Source organism: Lepisosteus platostomus, chromosome 12, assembly GCF_059453375.1.
Source record: "Lepisosteus platostomus isolate fLepPlt1 chromosome 12, fLepPlt1.hap1, whole genome shotgun sequence".
Taxonomy (NCBI): domain Eukaryota; kingdom Metazoa; phylum Chordata; class Actinopteri; order Semionotiformes; family Lepisosteidae; genus Lepisosteus; species Lepisosteus platostomus.
Window position 1 is genome coordinate 2,760,610 of NC_142622.1, and position 10,285 is coordinate 2,770,894.

General features: G+C 38.1%; 1 long non-coding RNA gene across 1 annotated transcript; it reads right to left on the reverse strand.

Annotated features, from left to right (window-relative positions):
- Positions 1-247: 247 nt before the first annotated feature.
- Positions 248-9,438, reverse strand: LOC148650859 (uncharacterized). The gene is made up of 2 exons (XR_015925516.1): positions 9,240-9,438; positions 248-1,003 (listed from the first exon to the last, which is right to left on the reverse strand). It is a non-coding gene; the product is annotated as an uncharacterized LOC148650859 (long non-coding RNA).
- Between the last annotated feature and the right edge of the window lie 847 nt (positions 9,439-10,285).

Genomic DNA, 10,285 nt, shown 5'->3' on the forward strand with positions numbered 1-10,285 from the left:
TGTACTGGTACCAAAATAACAGATCTTTTCTGCTGATAGGAATGTAATTGTGTTCACAGAAGAAAAGGTTATGTTTTTGGAGTACTTCATTCCTATAGTCAGGTGTTATCTCTACCATTAGCTACCAAAACTGAAACCAGCTTTTAATGACATGACTTAAAGCTTTTTCACAGCTACTGTATTTCTTTGTTCAATAACCAAGGCTTCCAAAGAATATTTGTACACCACATTTTCATGAGAACATTAATTTGGTTATAGTCTTTATTGCATGTTCTGGGTGGCACAACATAATGAACAAATTCTTTCGTCCTATACAACGAGCTTTGCTACTGCAAAATCACATATGTTTGGCAAAGCCATTTGGAAGTGAAGGGAACAGGATTGTTTGCATTGTTTTTGAAATTCCCAGACATCTGAAGTACATTCTGCAGTCTGGGAAGGGAAACCAATGTCTACCATGTCAATCTCAATACCAGTGTAGGACATGATATTAATATGTATAATGAGTGGGCATCTGTCTCTGAACACCTTTCCAGTTTATGATGTGTTTTAAGAGCAAGCAGTGCCTATGAATTATGGGAATGAATAGTAATTCACTCTCACCCTCTCTTTACATGCTGGAAAGGACAGCTACATTCTCATTCTGCTTTATTTATATAAAGTCAAAGTTAGCAGCTACAGACAACTGTTTTGAAGCTTTGACTGTATACACGTTTATTTAAATATTTAAATAACATCTGCATAAGAACACAATGGGGTTGCAAACATGCAACACTTTGTTAGTAGTTAATTGATCCAAGGGTCTCGGCCAGCTCTTTGTTGGAAGATTCCAGGGTTCATCGGCTTCAACAATATGGCTGGGAAGCTTGTTCCACACTCTCACAATCCTGTGTATGAAGCTGTTCCTCCTGTTCTGGGTTTTTAATGCCATGTCAGGTTGTTTCGATTTGTGTTCCAGGTCCATGTTTCTAGAGGACAAAGTGTGGAACCCAGGACATGAAACCTGTAAATCATGAATGGAGTATTTATCAGATATTTATCAGGAGTGTTTATCAGAATAAGGTTCGAATATATTGTTTTCACATTTTATGAGTCTGCAAGAGTGTGTTAAAAGATTTTACAAAACAGCATCTATGCAAACTATATAATATACAGTAGGTGGAACCAATTTTGAATAGCTGGCTGAAAACACATACAGTACGTGAATTTAGTGACAAAGCTGTGAAGACGGGTGCTTGTAGTAAAAAAAACGTCTTGGCTGAAATAGGAGACAAATTTAAAACAATTGGATAAATCAAAACACTGGCCAAACAAATCACAAATGGGATCTACTATCCCCATGTATTGATCTGATTCTGCTGAAGAACTCACTGACCATGCTGAAAGTTTAGTATTGCCAGTAAATGAAGCCCCGGTTGACAGTGTCAGTATTTTCAATGAGCGAGCAGACTGGATAGGGAGACTGTATTTATTAAATAAATAACTATAAAGGCATGACTGCTATTTCCATGGATTATGGACAGTGTGCTTTTATTCCAAGTATGAGCATTATGCAGAGTTGTGAGCATATTGGGGGTTTACTGATGAGTTCATTACTTAAGAATCTCAAGACGCACAGTGTTTACTTTATGTATGTCTCTCATTTTGGTTTGAAGAACCTGTCTTTCAAATCGAATGCAGATTCCTCGTGATTATTCCTGTTGCATCTGGCAGCACATTAAAGGGAAATCATCATCTAATAAAAAGTCAGACACTGAAACGTTGGCGATCAATGTGTTAGCGTGGTATCTCAAAGGGAAAGACAGTGGAGCAAATAAAAGAATGATGCTGAAGGAGATGCAATCTACCAGACAAAGATATAGCAGGTCTTGCAAATTTAATCCGCTCCTAAGTGCAAGGTTATGTCAAGTACTAGCAACTGCTTTTCGCGTACTGTCTGGCACAAAGGTCACTGAAACCTCTGTGTCCTTCACAAGTGTGTTGGATTGTCTCCCTGAGCTTGAAGGAGACTGACGCACCCCATTTCTCCCACTGAGTTAGGCATCGCATGTGTTTCATTAAAATAGGGAAAAAATCTGACGTCTAGGATAATAAAAGATTGTACAAGACAGGGAAATCGTTTGCAGTCTACCTCCTATCCCATATTTTTTATGCGTCTCAACCTTTTATTTTTTCTTTTGGTATTTCTTCTGGCTTTTGCTCTGGATTTTTTTATTACATATCCTACTTTTACTTTCATCCTACTGGCAATGTACCACCCAGAAGACAAAATAAAACTGAAATACAATTGAAATGAACTAGAGAATTTTACTCCTTTTCCAGCCTAAACAAATAAATCAATAGATCAGTTGAAAGATTATGAAGATGGTCAGACCTAAGGCCACTCTAAATGTAAATTTCAAACTTTTTTCTTTCACATATATAATTATGTATAGGATAATATTTTTAGATTTTTCCTGAAGCATTCCAAGAAACCGATTTATGACTCTGTGTTTAATGATGTCATTAAAAAAGGTGAAATATAAATTGATGATAGACAAAAAGGCACATCTGATAACTTTTCTTCTCTTTTATAAATGTGTGTTAATGAAAATAAATTGTGGATTTAAAATTATCCATGTGAAATTAATATATTCTTGTTAATGTACAATATAAAGCTGATGCCTTTATCAAGGGTGAATTAAAGGAAATGTAAAATATTAACCATGCAAAATGCAATACATAGTGTACGATAAAGAAAAAAATATGACATAATACTGGATCTCATGATGAAATCACTGTAACATAAAATGACCACAACATTTAAAAAAATAATTTACACATATTATTATACTCCAAACGTCTAAAAGTATTGTTTACATGAATGGAATCATAAGAAAAATGATATGAAGCACAGATGATATACTTTTAAATCACGCAATCTAAAGGAAGTGTCTATGTATATATGAATAATAAGGAGCAGAATGTAGTATTGTTTCATATTTTATGTTCAGATTAGTCTAGATTAGTCTTCCCAATGCACATTTATTCATTTATTCATTTTATATCTCTAAATACAAAGTGATATACTGTATATCTGCCCAAAACTCACAACATTCATACACTTGGATAAAGAGCAAACAGCTTTTTTATAGACAGGAAAATACATATAATAGAGGGGAATATTATGCAAATAGCTCATTGCTCTCTCTTCCAAACACTTTTCTTTCCTGGCGAGGGCTGTCCTGTGAACACGTAATAAAATACAGCAAACTTGTGTATGTGGATGCTACAGAAATCAGAAATTTTAATGGCATAACCATTCTTCAACTTGAACATGTTTAAGTGATTGAAATTTATTTGATTAAAACATGCCAGATGGTATAAAATACCAAAGACCGTAAAACCCAGAGCCTTTTTTCCCTGATCTCCTTTCTTGTGGAGAGCACTGAGCAAACAATTCATGCCCTGTTTTAAGTCAAAGGTGCCACAAATTTTATTTTTTAAACTGTTTACAAAAACATGATAGTTAAAAATGATGTAGATTTATAACATATTTACTTCTGAACTCCATCCGTGCATTCTTTTCAACTCTGAAAAAGCTGATTAACTCAGATTAAACCCACGCACTGTTCCTGACACATAAACAAGTCACGAGCAAAATATAATCAGTGTAAATGTTATAATTTTGGTTTCGTAATTAGCACATTTTCAACTAATCAGGCCCTATCTAGTTTAACGTAAACATGGCAATATTGTATGATACAGTCCATTTACAAAGAAAATCGTGCATTGTGCTGTGTTTGATCGCGAGTTTGCAGCGTTATTTACAAGACTCACCGCAAGTATGGTAAGACTGCACAAGTTCTGCTCCAACGTTTGTATCTTTTACCAAAGCTGATTTTAAGGGAGGGAGGGATACTAAAGAGCTTTTTTACAAGAAGAATAACAGAAATACAGTACTTTGTGAAGAATAAATGGATAAATAAATGAGAAAACACAATGTTTCGGCTGAGAAGCCTTCTTCAGAAACCTTGTGTTTTCTCTCTTCTCTTTTCAGCATGGAATAAACCTATTAGAGTGTATTTAAACAGGTGCAGCAGAATATGCAACACAGTGTCCAAAAATGCCCATGTACAGTATAGGAGCTCACTTAATTCCTATCATAATTATTAAGAACCATGCTTTTCAATCTCTCGCAACAAAAATCCACTGTTTCTCTTCATCGAAAGTATGGATCTCAGAATAATATTCCAGCTGAAATAACAATCTCGCATGGAATTGCAGCTGCCCTCGGGATGGAACACAACAGCCATTTCTGAGCCAGGAGGCTGGACAATAGCAGGATCATGGGAACAGCTCCAGCAAGGAGTGGGCTGGGAAACTAGCAGTTAACCAAATCAAGCATGTGGAATTCAGGCCACATGGATTTCTCCAACCTGAACTGGGTTTGGCCATGACACCGGGGACAGAAACCCCCTGCTCTTACGATAAGCACAACAGGATTTTTTTCAGCCCTGAACAATTGATGGGGATCTTGTTTTCTCACTTGACCATTTCCTGAAAGAAACCGTGGTACATGTTATCAGCTACACCAGCATGGTTGAGCAATTATTTAACTTATTAATTAGTCGCATTTATGCGGCATGTTATGTACGTACGGCACAGCAAGTACTGCAGGATCCCTGAGATGGAAAACATTGAAATACCGGACAGTGTGATGTTAAGTCCTCTTTCATAAGAAGCTTCCCCACCCCTAGTGTTCCTCATCTTATCTCCAGTACCTCTCCACTTTCTAACCATTTTATCCAGTACAGGGTTGTGGGGGAACCAGTGCCTGTGCTGGCCGGCACTGGGAGCAAGGCAGGATTCACCCTGGCTGCGTGTCCTTTGCCAGCCCATCGCTGGACACATACTCATTCCAGGGCCAAACTACAATTGTGTCTCTGGACTACGGGAGGAAGCCAGAGCCCCTGGAGGAAACTCAAGCGAACACGGGGAGAACAAGCCAACTCCACTCAGAGAGCACCCCAGGGCCAGAATTGAACATGGGGGGGGCCCGGCGCCCCTAGGCAGCAATGCTAACCATGGTGATGCTGTGCTAGCCTTATCTGTCGTATATTTATAGATGACGTTTCGGCTGTCTGCTTGTGACAGTCCGCACTTGTTGAATGTGTTATCCCAATCTTGATTTGTAGTGTTTGATGAACCTCCAAAATCAGTATCATCTGTGGGCCTGACTACATTAATTACTCAGGAACAAGTAATAGGTTTATATCATGCTGGAAAAAAAGACGAAAGAAAACACAACGTTTCGGCCGTGGAGCCTTCTTCGGGTGTGAACGCTCAGAATGGAATAAACCCATTACTTGTTCCTTTGCAGCCTACGCATGCTGATGCAACTACCCACCTGAACAACATTATTTACTCTACCAGCATACGGATTATGGATATAAATTAGGAAGAGCAGTTGTCCTAATGCAGAACCTTGTGGTACACCACTAATTACATCACTCCAATTTGAGTATTCAGCCTCTTCCCATATCTTCTGTTTCTTATCCGTTATCTGGTTCTCAGTCCAAACTTATGCATTCATTTAAATGCAGAAATTCCGCAATTTGAGAATTAATCTTTTATAAGGACATTTATCAGGTCTTATGAATTTCCGTTTGTATCCAATACTTTGGAGCTTGTTCAAAGAACTCTGACAAGGTAGTCACTTTATTAATCTCTGCATTTTGCATTCTTTTGCAATACAGATGATCCTGTAGTTTAGTTTTAATTATTGTTAAAAAACAAATCTTACAATTTTATACCTGTAAAAGAAGAAATAATTGTGTCATTGCTTGTTTTGGTATTGTCATATTGATACATATGAATGCAAATGTAACACCTTTTATAATGAAATATGAATTACAACGCATTTAAAGTACTATGGATATAGCTGGATAACATCAAAGTAAAATTAAGTTTGTGATTCCAATACTTGAAATTTATTTTTCTTTAACTGTGCCCTGTTCCTTTTTTAATAAGGGCCCATTTTGTAAAATCAATCATACAATGCTTTCTTTCTCCTTATTCCTAAATGTTGTTCCAAGATGATCAAGTCATTACTTCTTAACTATTTATTTAACTCCTCATGAGGTAAGTCTATTCTATGGTTCCAGCGACACAATATATGAACTCTCTGTCTCAGTCCTTCATAATATTCTTTCCTGAAATTATAAACCTGTGTCACTGCATTGTACTCTGTGTAATTCCAAAAAATACTTCAAAGACAAACGACACTATGATCACAGTTCCATAACCGTTCTCTCCCCTCCATTTTCCTTACCCTTTCTTGATCTTTTGAAAACCCATGCTCAATACAGACATCCTCTGTCGTACTCCAACAATGAAGTCTATACGCATGTCTACCAGGCAGTTTCTGCAGCTGACATTGTTTTTTATTTGGTTTTGTCCCAGTCTACTTGAGGAAAATTACATTTTCCCATGATTACCAATTCTTTTGTTCCACATATGTTCCTGGTTTTATGATGATTACACTTCATAGTCCTACTGAATACATTTTAAATATTTTTATTGCCTCTTAATTCGTCTATGTTGACAAAGTTCCTTCCTTTGCTTGACTGCTCTTTATAATGTATAGAGATACACCCCCCTCCTCTTCCATCTTTCCGGTCTCCAGTAATGTTGGTTTCATAACCTTTGCTCTCTATTAGCCATTTTAGTGATTCCAATTAAATCAGAATCATATGCTTAAGCAATGATCTCCATTTGTTGCATTTTGGTATAAAATAATCAAATTCAGTCAATTACCATTATCTTTTCTGTGGTTTTTTTTTCTGTTCGACAACAGTATTTGAAAGGATTTGTTCATTTATAAATATTGAAGATCTGTGTGTCTGTGCAAAGTGAAACAAAACCCTAAAACTACATCCGAGAAGTCAGGGGTTTGTACTCATGCCTTATTTGAAATAATCATGACACAATAACTATATATAATTTCTAAAAACCTCCATTGTCAGAAAGCAGTTTATTCCCCCAGAGCCATGCTCTGCAAACACAGGGCCCAGGCTGGCACTACACACCTGAGGGGACACCAGTGCATTGCAGGGCACACACACACACACGCACGCACGCACGCGCACGCACGCACGCACGCACGCACGCACGCACGCACACACACACACACACACACACACACACACACGGACAGTTTCAAGGCATCAATTAACCTGTCCAGCATGTCTACAGGAGACTGGAGAAAATCACAGCAGCTGGAGAACGTTTTTGGAACATGAGGAGATCCAGCAAGCTTGGCTCAGAAGGTGCATCCATCTCCAATCACACCCAGGACCCAGGAGCTATGAAGGAGCAGTGTTAAGTGCTCTGCTGCCCCTAAAAACTACATGATTGAAATTAATTCTGACTTAAATATGAATATATCAGTAGAATTCATGATATAAAAGTGTCTTTTATTTTGAGGTAAAACGAATCCTAAAAATGGTTAAGCTTAACCTGACCAGTGCATCCTAAAATTACATATGTTTGTGAGGAAAGTATACAAACAATTGCACTTTTCGGAAGAGGAGGAGAAAGTTTAGAATACCAAATGCAAACTACATGAAACAATCAAGACTGATTATTGACTGGAGAGACTGGCATAATTGTTTAAGAAACAAACAGTTTCTGATGCTGATTGCGGGGCTTTCAGAAATGGTAATGGTGTGAGATGCAACAATAACAGCTGTCATTAGCACTGCTTGGGTTTATATACAGTATCTGCTGGAAACTGCACCGTCAGCTCTTGAAAGATTGGTAAGCAAAACAATGTTTATTTGTTTAAAGGGGTGTGAGAACAATGAGCTATGAAAATGCCCTTTTCCTTATAAACAGTTTTATGCCTTTTCAGTGTCACTGACTTCTAATCCTTTACGTGTAAACAAATCTTATATGTAAAAAGCAACAGTGAGTGTGGTTGTAAGCAGAGGGAAGAAATGCACTTTTGCTTTCGATTAAGAACCAGTCTCTCTTCTTATTTGCTTTCCCTTCATAAATATTTCATACTGCACATACTGAAATTTTTAGTGACATCACTTAAGGGCCCATGTGCAAACCTCTCTCCAAGTACGGGTTCTTTCAAGGAAAATGTCTTAAATATCTTTAAAATCTTTTCCTTTATAGACGAATGACAGAGTGGAAACAGTAAGTTAATTGATGCCTAGAGTACTAAAGGTACTCTTGGCTAAATGTCAGAATTTCAGACTCTAAGCAAAAGTGTGCAGGATAAAATTCAATTTCCTCCACAGAATTACCTGGAAAAATAATTTTCACATTCTGTACATAATTTAAACATACATTTCATAGCCACTATTTCATAGTACACAGTACACAAAAAAGCACCAACACTGGAAAATCTTATGTACAGTACTGTATACAACAGTGAACATCCTGTATGAGATACCACACAACACTACACGAACTATGCCATGTTTTAGAGACAGGTTTTGAATTCTGTTCAGAGCAGAACTGTGCTTGTGCTCTTCTTTCTTGTGTACTACACCATCGACTTGAAAGCACTATGGTTTTACTACAAGAAAATTATATTAGGGCAGCGAAGGATGTAGTTTACATGAATCTTTCATTTTTTGTCTGTTAAATTAACATTAGATTTTAACATGAATAGTGATTAATGAATAATAAAAATGATTTCTTTTTTTAAGCAAGCGTGGACCCGAGAAAATAAAAGAGTTTTAATATTTCCCTGCAGAAATTTAATTTCTAAGGATAAGTCATCTAAAATGTCCTATTCAAAAAATATCAGAGAGACAATTGCTCAGTGTTTTGTACAGCATGCTACTAAAATAAGATAAATCAATATATCTGTGTATTCTTTTGTATACCTCTGTTGAATTAATAAAAGCCGGCACACAAAAATGCATACTGTATGTGAAATCCGATGAGGACAAGGACCATACTGTCCCGTATTCAGCCTAATTTCTATGGAATTTGTTTTGGTGTCTTGGTTGCTTTTTCCGTGATTGTTCATGTTGGTTTTGGGACGGGATAGTGCAAAAGAAAAATGGTTACTTTTGGGCAATGAGGTAGAGGGATAGTGTTACGGTGTTACCCAATCTAGGCACGTTGTAGGCTGGGCTTCCTGAAATGTGCAAGAGACCGTATTCCCTCCATCTCTGACAACATCCCTATTGTTTCCTATTGTGTGATTAATGTTCTACTGTAACCATAACACTTACGGGCTTTTTTCTTTCTCTCTTCAGTCTGTTTTGCTCTGGTAGTCCAGACAGTACTGACCCTGGTTGTCTGCGATGCTGCGGCAGGTTCACGCTCCTGCTGCTTCGGGAGAGCTGTGCAGATGGTGGCCTCAACAGGAAGTCCTCCCCCCTTCCTTAATGAAACTCCAGGGACTGCAGAGAATCCTGGAGCCGAAGCTATCCTTCCCTTCCAAGCCCTCCTCCCCAGTATCCCACAGAGCTGAAATAAACTCCCAGCATCGCTTGCACACTTGCCTGGCCCCAGCTCACTCCTGCGGAGCTGTATGGAAAGTGCGGTTTGTTGTTCCCTTACAGAAAAACCGAATAGCCGTGTTACAATCAGGAAGCGAGGTGGTGAGGCCCTGCTTTTAAAGGGGTTACTCTTCAGGTTCGAACTGCAGCCCTCAAAACATGACTTTCTTCATGTGAAGGGCATTAGATCTGCACATTGAAGTTAAGGCCGGACCCATCGTGGACCCTATACGCTGCAGAATCACATGTAGTGCAAGATTTGATTATTGAGTGTGACTGGCTGGAACACAAGCCCTTTAAGGGTGTGGGAAGGTAAACTCCTGAACCAATGAATCACAACGGGTTTTTTTTTTTAAATGTAAAAAAGGCCACAAATCTGTACGCTGTTGCACTTGGCTGGGATAAAGGCATCACTGAGATTCTTTAATTCAAATGGAGAGAAAAAGCTCTGGTTTGTCTTGTGTAGCTAGAAGCTCCTTTCCTGGCGGTGCACTGAGCAGGAGGCATCTGGCTGCTCTCTGACAGTCTGTCAGACTATGGGGCAGCTCTAGAGACGCTCCAGCTAATTATACAATTAAGGGAAGAGCCACAGTTCATGGAAGAGTATTTTCAACAAAAAAGAAAAGATTGTTGGGAGACTATTAATTTTAGCAGGGGAACCAGACGTATTTGTCCAATCCTGGTCGCAGACAGTTCCCAGTGCACTGCTTATTAATAGATCTGTAAATCACAAGTTTAAAACCTTCATAAATACAGTATGGAAGTACTGTAAATGA